General features: G+C 43.9%; 1 protein-coding gene and 1 pseudogene across 2 annotated transcripts in view; both read left to right on the forward strand.

The window, feature by feature from the left end:
* Window positions 1-7024, forward strand: part of LOC147584050 (uncharacterized) — a 124317-nt pseudogene extending 117293 nt beyond the window's left edge.
* PDZD2 (PDZ domain containing 2) overlaps window positions 1-12433 on the forward strand; it is a 313071-nt gene that overhangs the window by 59324 nt on the left and 241314 nt on the right. The gene's annotated exons all lie outside the window — the stretch shown is intronic.

The following is a 12433-nucleotide window of genomic DNA, read 5'->3' on the forward strand; positions in this document are numbered from 1 at the left end:
CTTAGATTTTGCCTGTTCCTCGTGTTCCATGGATCCTTATGTAGTGGCGAGTGGACCCACACTCTGTTAGGTGGCAGGAATAGAAGTGTAGTTGGGAAAAAGTGACAGATTAATGGGATCAAGCAGAAGAGTGTGGTGGCCTGGAATGGATTCCACAGTCCATTATCCGCAGACGGGTTTGACTTCATAGAGGCAATTTTCTCCTTTGCAGCTCCTAGTCCTTGGTCCAGCTCTGTAGTTGTCACTCATTTCCCCCGGCTTTTCTGATGGAAGTTGCCTTCCCCCCCTCCGGTCTGTCAAAGGAGAATGAGGCTGCAACTGTTTGGCTCCTAATCGGATCCATATTTTCCCGGTTGAATGGGAGCTTTGGGGAATTACAAGGGGAAGAGGGAGCGGAGGGCGGCACTCACAAAACAGTAGTGTGTGTGTGTGTGTGTGTGTGTGTGTGTGTGTGCCTCCTGTGTAACACTTTGGCTTTCCTAAGCTGGTGGACTATCACATCTGTGGCGAGAGTCGCTAGGTGGAAAAAGTAGTTGTTGCCAAAGATCTCCCACACTGGAGTTTTAATTACCTTAAAAGAAGGCTGGCCTTTGTGAACTTCTGATAACAAACCTGGTTCTCTCTGGCCCAGGAAGTTTAGACAGGGAGTTTCTGAGTAAGACTTCACAGGTGTGGAAAGCAGGGTGTTGGAGGTGGATGTGGGGGAAGGGCAATCCATTGTCACAGTAAGAAGGAAGGACTTGGCCTTCCCTCTGCTCCTGTAGCCAGTGTGACCAGAGGAAGGCAAGAAGTCTAGTTTGGGTCTCTGACAAGAAGGCCAAATTCAGATGCCTGGAGTATGAGGCAAAGGACAGGGCCAACATGAATGAGGGGCCTCTCTGTTGGGTAAGCTGCCCGCTCTCGCTAATCCCCTGGGTCACCTTTGACTCTTCCTCCTCTCCATCCCCTTCCCTACCAATCTACTTGCGCGAGGTCTGGACTAGTCAACTCAGCCTCTGAAATAGCTTAAGAAGCTTCCCTGTTCCCACTGCTCTGGTCCAGGCGGTCAGGAGATCACACCTGAGCTATGAGGACAGTCTCCCAATGGGTATCCTTGCTGCCCAGACTCACTCAATCTGTAGAAATCCCATCTGTATCCTTACACACACACACACACACACACACACACACACACACACACACACACTTGTGTTTTTAGTTTATTTTGAGAGAGAGAGAGAGGGAGGGAGGGGCAAAGAGAAAGGGAGACAGAGAATCCCAAGCAGGCTCTGTACCATCAGCACAGAGCCTGATGCAGGTCTTGACCCACAAACTGTGAGATCATGACCTGAGTGGAAACCAAGAGTTGGACACTTAACCTACTGAGCCACCCGGGTGCCCCCGACACACAGAATTTTTTCAGTCAGCAAAAGTACGTTCATAAGGATTTAGAAGTCCAGAAATTTCAAGATGAAAGACCACTCATAGATTTGATTCCCTGAGATGAAAACAATCATTTTAATGAAAATCTTTCAAAGAGATTGTTTTCAATCTTAAACACAATTGACATGCAATCAAAACTACTTTGTAGGGGTGCCTGGGTGACTCAGTTCATTGAGTGTCTGACTTAATGGTTTAAGTCATGATCTCACGGGTTCGTGAGTTGGAGCCCACATCCAACTCGCTGCTGTTGGCACAGAGCCCACTTCGTATCCTCTGTCCTCCTCTCTCTCTGCCCCTCCCCTGCTTTCACTCTTTCTCTCAAAAGTAAATACAACATTAAAAAACAAACTCCCGGGGTGCCTGGGTGGCTCAGTCGGTTAAGTGCCCGACTTCAGCTCAGGTCACGATCTCGCAGTCCGTGAGTTCGAGCCCCGCATCGGGCTCTGGGCTGATGGCTCAGAGCCTGGAGCCTGCTTCCCATTCTGTGTCTCCCTCTCTCTCTCTGCCCCTCCCCCGTTCATGCTCTGTCTCTCTCTGTCTCAAAAATAAATAAACGTTAAAAAAAATTAAAAAAAAATTAAAAAAAATAAATAAATAAAAATAAAAAACAAACTGCCTTGTAACCTACTTCCTCACCTGTGATGGTAAACATTTTCCCATATTGATATTTTTCTAAAATGAAATCACATATCTGGTTATAATATTCCCTTGCTTAAATGATTAAATAAATAAAACCACCACCAGCCAAAACCCGTTGCTGACATGAGGAAAGTCACTGGATTGGGAAGCATGGGATCAGGAGGGAAGGCCAAACATAATCTGCCCCAACCTTCATGTTAATCTCCCACCCCCATTCACCACCCAGTACATGGGCACAGCCTGTACGTCACCCCTTTTGCCTGTTGCATGAGTACACTACCTACATGTTTGCTCTGAGAATTTCGTATGAATCGGCTTGTATGAATGACTCCCACCTTATGCAAGTCCCACTTTGTGCATTCTTTCATTCCTTAAGATTTATCTTATTTAAACATCTGGCCCTAGGAAAGTTGAGACTCTCTTGAGGGCAAAAACAGAACTTACTCAATTTGTATTTTCAGCAGCTTTTGGTAATGCCTGGCACAGGGTGGTAGACACTCAGTAAATATTTATGGAGTGGACTGGCCTTGATTCGGTATGTCTGTTTTCATCCTCTTGCCAGTTTTGTATGTTTGTTTTTATTAGTGTCCATGATTAATCCAGATTACATTTTCTTTTCATCCTTCACTATGTTTCAGTCTTGCTGTACTGAAATAAGAGCCCCTGGCTTAGAGCCATCCACTACTTTACTTATGTCTTTGTAGGTAGATTAAAGATGTTGTTCGTTTCTAGTGGCTCTACTGTACCATTGAGAATCCCTAAGAAGCAAGCTCACTTTTTTAGTCAACAGCCCAGAGTCAAGCCTCCAACCCTCTTCTGAAAAGTTGATTTATAGGTTTATGGAAATGTTTGAAACAGGAGAAGGCACCATGGGTAGAAAGTTTCCAGAGTGGGAGCTCCACCCTCAAAGCCAGGGGGTTAGCTCAACACTCACTGGAGGGGAAGGTAGCAATCGCATGAAGGTAGGGAGTGGTATAGTTGATCCAGACTCTTCCCATGGGCTGTGGGATTCTGTACCTTAAAGGTGCTGGAGGGACCCTCACTTCTGCCTCTACCTGTGCTCCGAAGAAAAATGCATAAGGCCGTTCAAATACCATGTGCTGCCTCTTGGGGTTCTGAGGATGCTTAAATATGGAGGTTTTGTCAGAGGGAGGAATAAACTTATTTTCAACACTTCATCAACAAACATTATACTAGACTATTTGTATTCAAATTATAGAAAAGGGAAAGCTAGTTCAATTCTTCTCCTACTATGAGAAAGAAGAATGACCAAATTTCTGCCCTCTGGGATAGAAACAGAGGCAGGTAGATCCACATTTCCTGCTGCGAATCTCAAAAGTTCAAATTTGCATGTCTGTCTTTGACTTTCCCTTTAAAAGGAAGCCCCAAGCATAGAACCACATCTATATCAGGTTGTTTTCTGGATGCAGGAAATAGAAATCCAACCCAAACAGTCATCCACAGAAAGGATATTTGGTGGTTCTACAAGGTTCACAATGTCATCACAGTCTCAACTTCATTTTCCTTCTCAATGTACCATCCTCAACATTAAGCTTCATCTTAGGCTGGTATCAAGATGGCAGCAGAAATTGTGGACATTTGACTGAGCCCTGATGACATCTAGAGGAAGAAGAAGGACTATTGCTTCTTGGCACTTACTCTTAAGGTTTTCCAGAAAGCCCCTTTCAAGGCTTTACCTCCTCACTCATTGACCAATGTTGGGTAACCTCTCCATTCTTTTTTTTTTTATATATTGTTTTAATGTTTATTTATTTCTGAGACAGAGAGAGACAGAGCATGAGTGGGGGAGGGGCAGAGAGAGAGGGAGACACAGAATCAGAAGCAGGCTCCATGCTCTGAGCTGTCAGCACAGAGCCTGATGCAGGGCTCAAACTCACAGATCACGAGATCATGACCTGAGCCAAAGTCGGATGCTCAACCGACTGAGTCACCCAGGCGCCCCATCACCTGTCCATTCTTCAAACTGCTGCTGGCAAGAGGAAGGATGTTACCATCGATCAGACCATTTTTAGAGCTGAGATACCTACTGCTCAGAAAAGGATGGATGAATCTCTGAACAGAAGTCAGAATTCTGTTAGGGGGTAAAAAAGAGGGAACAGGTGTTGTGTAGACAGTCAGCTGTCTCCTCTACAACTCAAAATAAGTCATAGAGTTCGTTGTATATTCTAGTGATTTTCAAACAGTTTTTAGCTACTTTGTTCAAATAAAGTTTTACCCAGAAAAATAAATACAACTGATAAAACCAGAGCAGCTGTGACTGTAAACCCCAGGAGGTTATGGATCCTGGATGATACTCTGACAATCACCGGGAGGGTACTTCTAGTGTTCACATCAAACAGTTTTCTATTCCTTGTCTCCTTTCATCCTTGTGACATAGTTGTACTGTGTGGAACTAGAGGTCAGCTGGCAAGAGAGGACCAGCAAGCAGGGGCATTCAAGAAAGGGAACTGGGCTGGGTGTAGCAGATTTGGGCACATGAGACCCAAGGCTGAGATATGATCCCAGGGCTAACTCGTTCACTCTCTGCCTGCATGGTGTGAGGGGCCTGGCCCACGGGTGATATTTGCATCCAGGGGGAAGTGAAAGGCTTATTGACACAAGGACACAGGTGCCAGGTAGGATTACTTCACAAAGGGCAGACAAGACATGCAGGTCAAAGGCTCTAAGAGCTTCATTTTGAGATGGGGTCAATGTAGGGCTGCCACCTAAGATATATGACACTTAGTTAAATTTGAATATCAGGTAAACAATAAAATTTCAGAATAATATGTCCCAAATATTGCATGGCACATATACTAAAACATTCTACAATATTTGAGATACACTAAAACATTACTCGTTGTTTATCTGTAACTCATATTTAACTGGACACTATATATTCTTATTTGCTAAATCGAATACCCCTACATGGGTAGGAAATGAGGGGTCTCCTGAAACATTAGGATGTTAGAGCTGACTTTGTTCCCATGGTCTCCATTCTGAGTCATGGAGTAGCCAACACCTCTCATTCAACCCAACCAACAGTTTCATCAGAAAAGCTCTGTTAGGTCAGAGTTACTTGAAACACTTGTTATAAATGTAGATATCTGAATGCCACAATGGCTTCCAGGGATTCTGAGGCTCATCCCAGCTTGGGAAGACTGCTTCAGCTTTTCAGTTCTTGAGGGTGAGGATGTCACTTTATTTATTGCATTCAATAAATATTTGTTGAATGAAGGAGGGAGTGAATGAATGATTCCTGCCCGAGGAATCCTGTGTCTATCTTGTAGAACCCAGGAACCCCAGAAGCACAGGCATCTTCCTTTCCATTTCTTTTCTGGTCATGAGACTCGTGGGAAAGGCTTGGGTGGAAGGTGGAATGGAGAGTCTTGGAGCACAGTGGGAAAAGAAGGTAATGACAAGACAGGGCAGGAGAGAGCAGAGCTACAACGGGGCCCCACCAGGCAGGGGGCAAGAGTACCTCCTGGGGAGGTAGGCCAAGTTTATAATCACTTCCTCAGGCAAAGGGACTTGCGATTTCATGTTGAGAACAGGTCTTCAGTTATTTTTACAGAATTCCTTTAGAGTTGGCCTGGCACATGCTCAGCTTCACAGGGAGAATGATCCTGAACCTGGAGTCATCTGACCAGGGTGCTTAAAGCCTGTTGGAAATGCTTCAGCAGAACTTGGTGGGTGGCAGGTAATGGCCATTTTGCTAATCTTGGTAATTTCCCAGGTCAACAGGGTGCCTGGGAGCACCTATTGTCCACCGTGCCTACTCTGGAGGCCTAGCTGTGTAAAGACTAGATTCTTGTCCTAAAACTTTAAATCCATAATGGACCCAACTATCTACTTTCCCCCCATTTAGACACACCCTGGTGCCTCCATTTTCTCTAATACAGAGAATTATAAAAGTGTTTTTTAAAAAATTCCAATTTCCTATTTTCCTGGCAAGCGGCTTTGCCTTAATGGACGAGAACCTGCTTCCAAGCCGAAATGAGTGTTTGCCGAGCGACGTCATGGATGCCTAGTGCTCTGCCTCTCAACTGAATCGCAGGTCCCCTCTCAATCTGTTCCCCCATCTGTGTAGCCAGGATGCTGCCACAGGGCCATGGGGCTCTGGGAAATGGTAGAGCTCTCTGGAATTTCAGCAGCATAAGGCTACTCAGCAAGGCTCCAGGTCAAGAGTGGTAAGGAGAACATCGACTCCCCTGGCTTTTCCTTTGTGACTTTAGTCCTGGCCCTCCTGTCCTCACTTCCTGTCCTCACCTCCTGTCCTCACCTCCTGCAAGCTCACACACACCATTCCGAGCAGATCAGAGCCATGCTGCAGGGTGGCCGCTTCGTGACCACTCTTTGGTCTCCTATAGTTTTGTTAAATGTCAGGTGTCATAGGTACTCGGGGGGCAGTAGCGAGACCCCTTCCCCACAACTCTGAACTTAGAAACCAGACAGATTTCTATGTGGAGCACGAAACCAGTACATAGATCATACACAGTTGAATAGCCAGCCTCCGGAACACCCAAGTGAAGAAATTTTCTGTAAAAACATAGAATTCAAACCTTGAATCATAGTGATCTTGGAGAAGATGGGCCCAAATGTGATTATGACCATAATTCAGAGAACAGAAATCAACACTACTGATGTTATGGTATGCAGTTTGAAGAAAGGGGTGTGAATAGAGGGGGTAGTGAATGTAGAGAACAGAAAAGAAAGCCTCCAGGAGCTAGATGTTAGGAATACCTTTTCAAATGTTGTCTAGTGTTAGAGAGTCTTAGCTAAGTGAAAAGTTTTCCTTTGCAGAGCCCAGGTTAGAGTGGGAGAGTGAGTGGAGAGGGCTTCAGCTAGGGGAGCCTCCTGTGCTCACCTGGTTCTCCTTGTTCTGAAGCTTGGATTCCTCTGCATCCTGTCTGTAGGGAAAGCCGGCAGTGAGCGGGTCGATGCCAACATCCTGCTCACTTAATAATTGTATTTCCAATTGAAAATTAATGAATGAGCTTTCTTGCTGGTAACTGTATATTTACACTTGACAGGCAGATACTCTGTCAATGTGCAGACGGAAGTCAGGTTTCTGAGCCTGGGAGCCTGAAGACATGAGTGAGGGAATTTGACCAAGATCGGGGTCACCTTGTCGCATCTCCCTGGCCTACGAGTGGCCTTCCCCAGCCACATCTTTTGCCTGTGTGCATGTTCCTGCACATTAACACAGACACAGCGACAGCAGGATCTTAAGAGACAACGCGTCCAATCTCCTCATTTCTCCTGATCTCTCCATTGGAATGAAACCTCTACTGGATGATTTTCAAGCTAGTTCCTCTAAGTTTCTGCCATCTCTTCTCTTCTTCTCACTCTACTTTGTTTCTCTCTCACCCCTTTTAACAGCCAAGATGGCACATGGGGTCCATAGAGAATATTGGGCACTGGTATGTCACAGGGCTTCAGTCTTTCCTTCTTAATTCTGATCTCCTGCCTGGAAGAGGGCAAATGAGGATTCTTCTTTCTCTCACTCCCATGACTTTGACTTGCTTCTCACCACCATTGTCCTGAGTTTTTTCCCTCAGTGAAGCCTGGGAAAAGGGGATGCTCACAGATGCAAACGGGCTGAACCTCTGTGCTCCATGATCTTTGGGCTTCCTCTGAGGATACTCTCTCTGCACCAGGCACTCCAGCCCTGATTCCAGCATGCAGTCTGGGAGGGAGGGAGCAGAGGCTGGTATCTACACAGTTAAGGCCCTTGCCAAATTGGATAGTCTGTGGTGCCTCACTGGAAACACCGGATTTCCTATTGTACCCCACCCCTGAGGCAAGTTGCTTCCCCCTTTTTGAAACCTTGTTTTTTTTTCCTGCTGTTCCAAAGAGCTTTTATTCAGTAGGATATATTTCTTCTTGTCTTCTGGAAGAGCTGAACTGTGGTTATAAGCCACGAATGTAAAACCACCCAAGGGCCCCCCTTCCTCTCTTTGTCTTGGCAGATATTCAAAATCTGATAAAGCAATTTGGCCCATCTCTTGTGCAGTTTAAAACTTCCATGTGTTGTGTATATGCTTCTAAATGAAGCTAGTGACTCCCTCTTTGGCTTGCTAACTCAGCTCCAAAGTCTAGGAAAATGCTAGAACCCGAAAGAAACTTAGTAGAACCATCTCATTTGGCAAATAAGGAAACTGAGGCTCAAAGATGCTAAATGACTTGCCTGGGGACCTAGAGCTATACCTATGGCAGAGTATATTACTGGCTATTAAAAATATTCAATGATGAAGTCAGATCCTGTACAGTTACATGCTAAGAATTTAAATATATATAGTAAGTAGATTATTTACCCAAAAGTCTAAACACTAGACGCAGCTAAACAGTGCAATTGTTTTGAAAGAAACAACTATAAAGTCTCCACTAAAAAAATAATAACTCAAGTGGGGCAAAATGGGAGTGAGAGATACAGGCTTCCAGTTATGGGATGAATAAGTGACAGGAGTACATACCTAGGGAAGATACAGCATAGGGAAAATAGTAATATTGTAATGGGGTTGGGTGACAGATGGTGTCACATTTGCAGTGAGCACAGCGTAATGTATAGAGATGCTGAATCACTGTGTTGTACACCTGAAATGAATGTAACATCATGTGTCAACTATACTAAAAAAATTTTTTTGGGCCTTCAGTAAAATTGAAGAAGAACTTATAATGCATGCTCTATGTTGATGGCGTGGTCTATAGGGTTATGGAGGACAGATTGGTGGCATCATGGGTACACGGTCCATACAAAGTGGACACAATGATCACATTAAAATGGACAACCACAGTGACTCATGATTATCTTGCTGCTAATATAAAAGTTGTTTCTGTCTCAGTCTATTATCCACTTGTTAGATAGCATCTATTTCAAAACATTGAATTGCCATTTCACAGATACGTATGTAACCTCAGAAATAGCCTCTTTTCCCAACCATCATGGTCTTTTAGAATCGAGATACCTAAACTCAGGAAATATTAATCCAGAACTGGCCAAATTTTGACGTTCTGAGTAAACAGTCATAAACTTCAGATGTACAAACTTGTTTCAGTCTTTGAAGCCACAGCAAATATATTTTAGAAGTAACAAATAATTTATAGTATTCATTTTGTTTTTCTAGTCCCCAAATGTTTTCTTGCACTTATCATGATGGAAAACATGCATGATATTTTGTGAATTTCTTCAATTTCTAATCATTCCTGTCTTTTGTTATTTGGGCAAATAGTCCATGTTTCAGGACATGCAATATCTTTAAGTATTAGCTTCTCAGAATAGCTGTCAGGTCATTCTTTTTCCTTTCATTTATTTTTCCTTTTTTTCCTACTCTTCAAGAGTTAAGAGACCCAGAAGCCAAAGGATCTTCATCTTGTCTTTATGTCTGTTTCTGTCATCTTTCAAACTGAAGATTGGATGTGGAAATCCCTGAGGTCCCCTCTAAGTCCTCATCTTCTATAATTTATATGGGAACACCTCTCTCATCCCCTAAGGGCCCAGCATAGACCTTTAAAGCCTCACTTTCCAGAATCCATCATGTGCCCACAAATGTACCACTTCATGGCCCTTCACATACTTTATTCAGTGATCTCTTTGTCCAGTGGACCACAGCCTCCACAGGGCTGTTCATCATTTCTTCCCTAGGCTAGCATAGTGCCTGGCACAATTAATTCTTATTGCATGAAATAAACGCTGGACCAAATTCTTCTGTCTCATATGCACAGCCACTCAGCTCGTCTAGAGGTGGCTATGTAGTTAAAAATTAGCCAGTACCTTGTTCTTACAAAATATAAGCCATCCTAAAGGAATAACAAGGATTTGTATTTGCAGTGTTTCTCAATCAGTTGTGGGTTTGTCTGCAACACCTGGGGCTGCACAATGGTACTAGTAAATGATGGGATGAATTCATGTATGCTTTTAGCTTTTAGCTTTTAGTAAGGGCAAAATATGCCCTGTTGCTGCTGCTGCTGCTGCTGCTGCTGCTGCTGCTGCTGCTGTTCTTGTTGTTGTTGTTTTGGTGACCCAAATAAAGGTGGAAACTTAATAATAGCTGCTAATTGACAAAGTAGCAGGGCTAAAGTTGAAACACTGAGGGTTATATTCTCAATCTTGAATCTGAGGGTAAAGAGTGAATTAAAGCAATATATTCATTAGGGGATTTTGTTCACCTATAACAGATTTTCTAATTAACGAGACTTAAACAAGGTAGGGGCCTGTTTTTCTCTCATGTAATAAGAAGTCTGGAGGTAGAATGTCTACGGTTGGTACAGATGCTCATAGATGTCAGGCCTTTGCCTTATGGTTGGTCACAAGATGGCTGCTAAAGCTCCAGCCATCACATATGCATTTTCAGCAAGAAAAAAGACAAAAAGTGCCCATGGGGGGGGAAAAAAAAAACCCTTTCTGGGGGTGCCTGGCTGATTTAGTCAGAAGAGCATGCAACTCTTGATCTTGGGGTAATAGTTTGAGCCCTACATTGGGTATAGAGATTACATAAATGAACAAACAAACAAACTTAAAAAAAAAAACCTTTCTGGTAACCCCCCCAAACTATTTCATAGGCCAGGACTGTATGTTATGGCCACCTCTCTCTGAAGGGGCACTAAGAAACAGGTTTTTTGATTGGGTACTTGCCCCTAAACACAGATGGATTTTTGTAAGAAAGAGGAGAGAATGAATATTATGTAAGCAACAAGCCAGTTTCTTTTGGTTACTCAGACATAATCTTCTTTCCATGCATGGTTTCCCCATTCCCAGTGGAGGTGTCACCTAAGCCTGATCCAGTTAGTCTATCAAGATTAGAGCCCTGGGGGCGCCTGGGTGGCTTGGTTGGTTAAGCGTCCGACTTCGGCTCAGGTCATGATCTCACGGTCCGTGAGTTCGAGCCCCGCGTCAGGCTCTGTGCTGACAGCTCAGAGCCTGGAGCCTGTTTCAGATTCTGTGTCTCCTTCTCTCTCTGCCCCTCCCCGTTCATGCTCTGTCTCTCTCTGTCTCAAAAATAAATAAACGTTAAAAAAAAAAAATTAAAAAAAAAAAAAAAGATTAGAGCCCTGGATCTCTGGGTGATGTGTGGTCCCTCCCATCACTTCTGGATATAATTCCTTGTGACCAAGCCCTGATACAACTCACATGCGATGCTGGAAAAGGTATAGAATAACTACAATAAAAACTTCCATTTATGAGAGGAGACATGGAAAACACAGCAGTCACTGTCCATATGACCTAGTCCTCATGAGCAAAACTAGCAAGGGTATAAACCCTCCCTCTTGTGACAGGAACTCCTGTTCATTGCCTCCATGGCCCTGGCCTCTCTTTGGAAGGTTATTCCTCATTCATTGTCTTCCGTGACCACTTCTGTGGTGGGTTTGGAAGGACACCCTTTCTGGGGGCTGTACACATCGCCTACTTCTTGTAGATGTGAGTTGCCCAGGGAAGGGAGAGCAAGAGTTATGAGATTGCTGTGGGGATTGAGCCATCCCAGGCTGTTACAAACCAGGGTTGGGGTTTTGGAGTTATGAAATTGCTGTGGGGATTGAGCCATCCCAGCCAAACCAGGGCTGGGGTTTTGGCAGTATGATTCCCCCACAACTTAGTAGGCTCTTGGTCAATTCCTGATGATTTGTTTTCTTTCATTTCTAGCATATGAGTTCTGTCCATCGCCCTAAATTTTAACTTAACATATACTACTTGATGTGTACTGCTGGAACAGTTGAAACAGTGGCTTCCAGTGAGTAATCACACCTTTCTCAAGACTTACAACCTCTGTCTGGTAGGGTACCACCCACCCCCTTCTGATCAAGCAGGTTTTCTCAGCACTACAAGGGTCCAGCATCTGAGCCTCTCTGGCAATGTAGAGTACGGGCTCAATGTCAAGAGTATGTTCCTTGACAAGGTGACATTTCCTCCCATCTCACTTGCTGGCTGAGTTGAGGAGCTCTAGACTTTGCTGAGAGTGTCAAATCATCTACCCATATTCTAAAAGTTTCCTACCATATTTAACACCATAACCTCAGTGAACACATCAGTGACTTTCCAAGGTACAGCAGGTGGCACTTTAACCAAATGTTTTACATTAAATGGCTAGGGTCACTTTTCCAGTCTGTAAATATCCGGGTCCTTGGCATCTGCCCCCCTCCCTCCCTTTGTCATCCAATTCTATGTTTTAGATTCTATTACTTCTGGTTCCTACACTTCTGGGTATCACAGTGTGTTATTTTGGGGGGGAGTTAATTCAGCTCATTAGTTGGATTTTGAAAAATCCAAATAACGATGGTTAAATAACATGGGGATTTATTTTTTTCATTTCTGTTCTTCTCTTAAAGAATACTTAAAGAATCTCTTAAAGAAACACCATGTAACAATTTCTCCATA

Source organism: Puma concolor, chromosome A1, assembly GCF_028749965.1.
Source record: "Puma concolor isolate L17-30 chromosome A1, mPumCon1.1.hap2, whole genome shotgun sequence".
Classification (NCBI taxonomy): domain Eukaryota; kingdom Metazoa; phylum Chordata; class Mammalia; order Carnivora; family Felidae; genus Puma; species Puma concolor.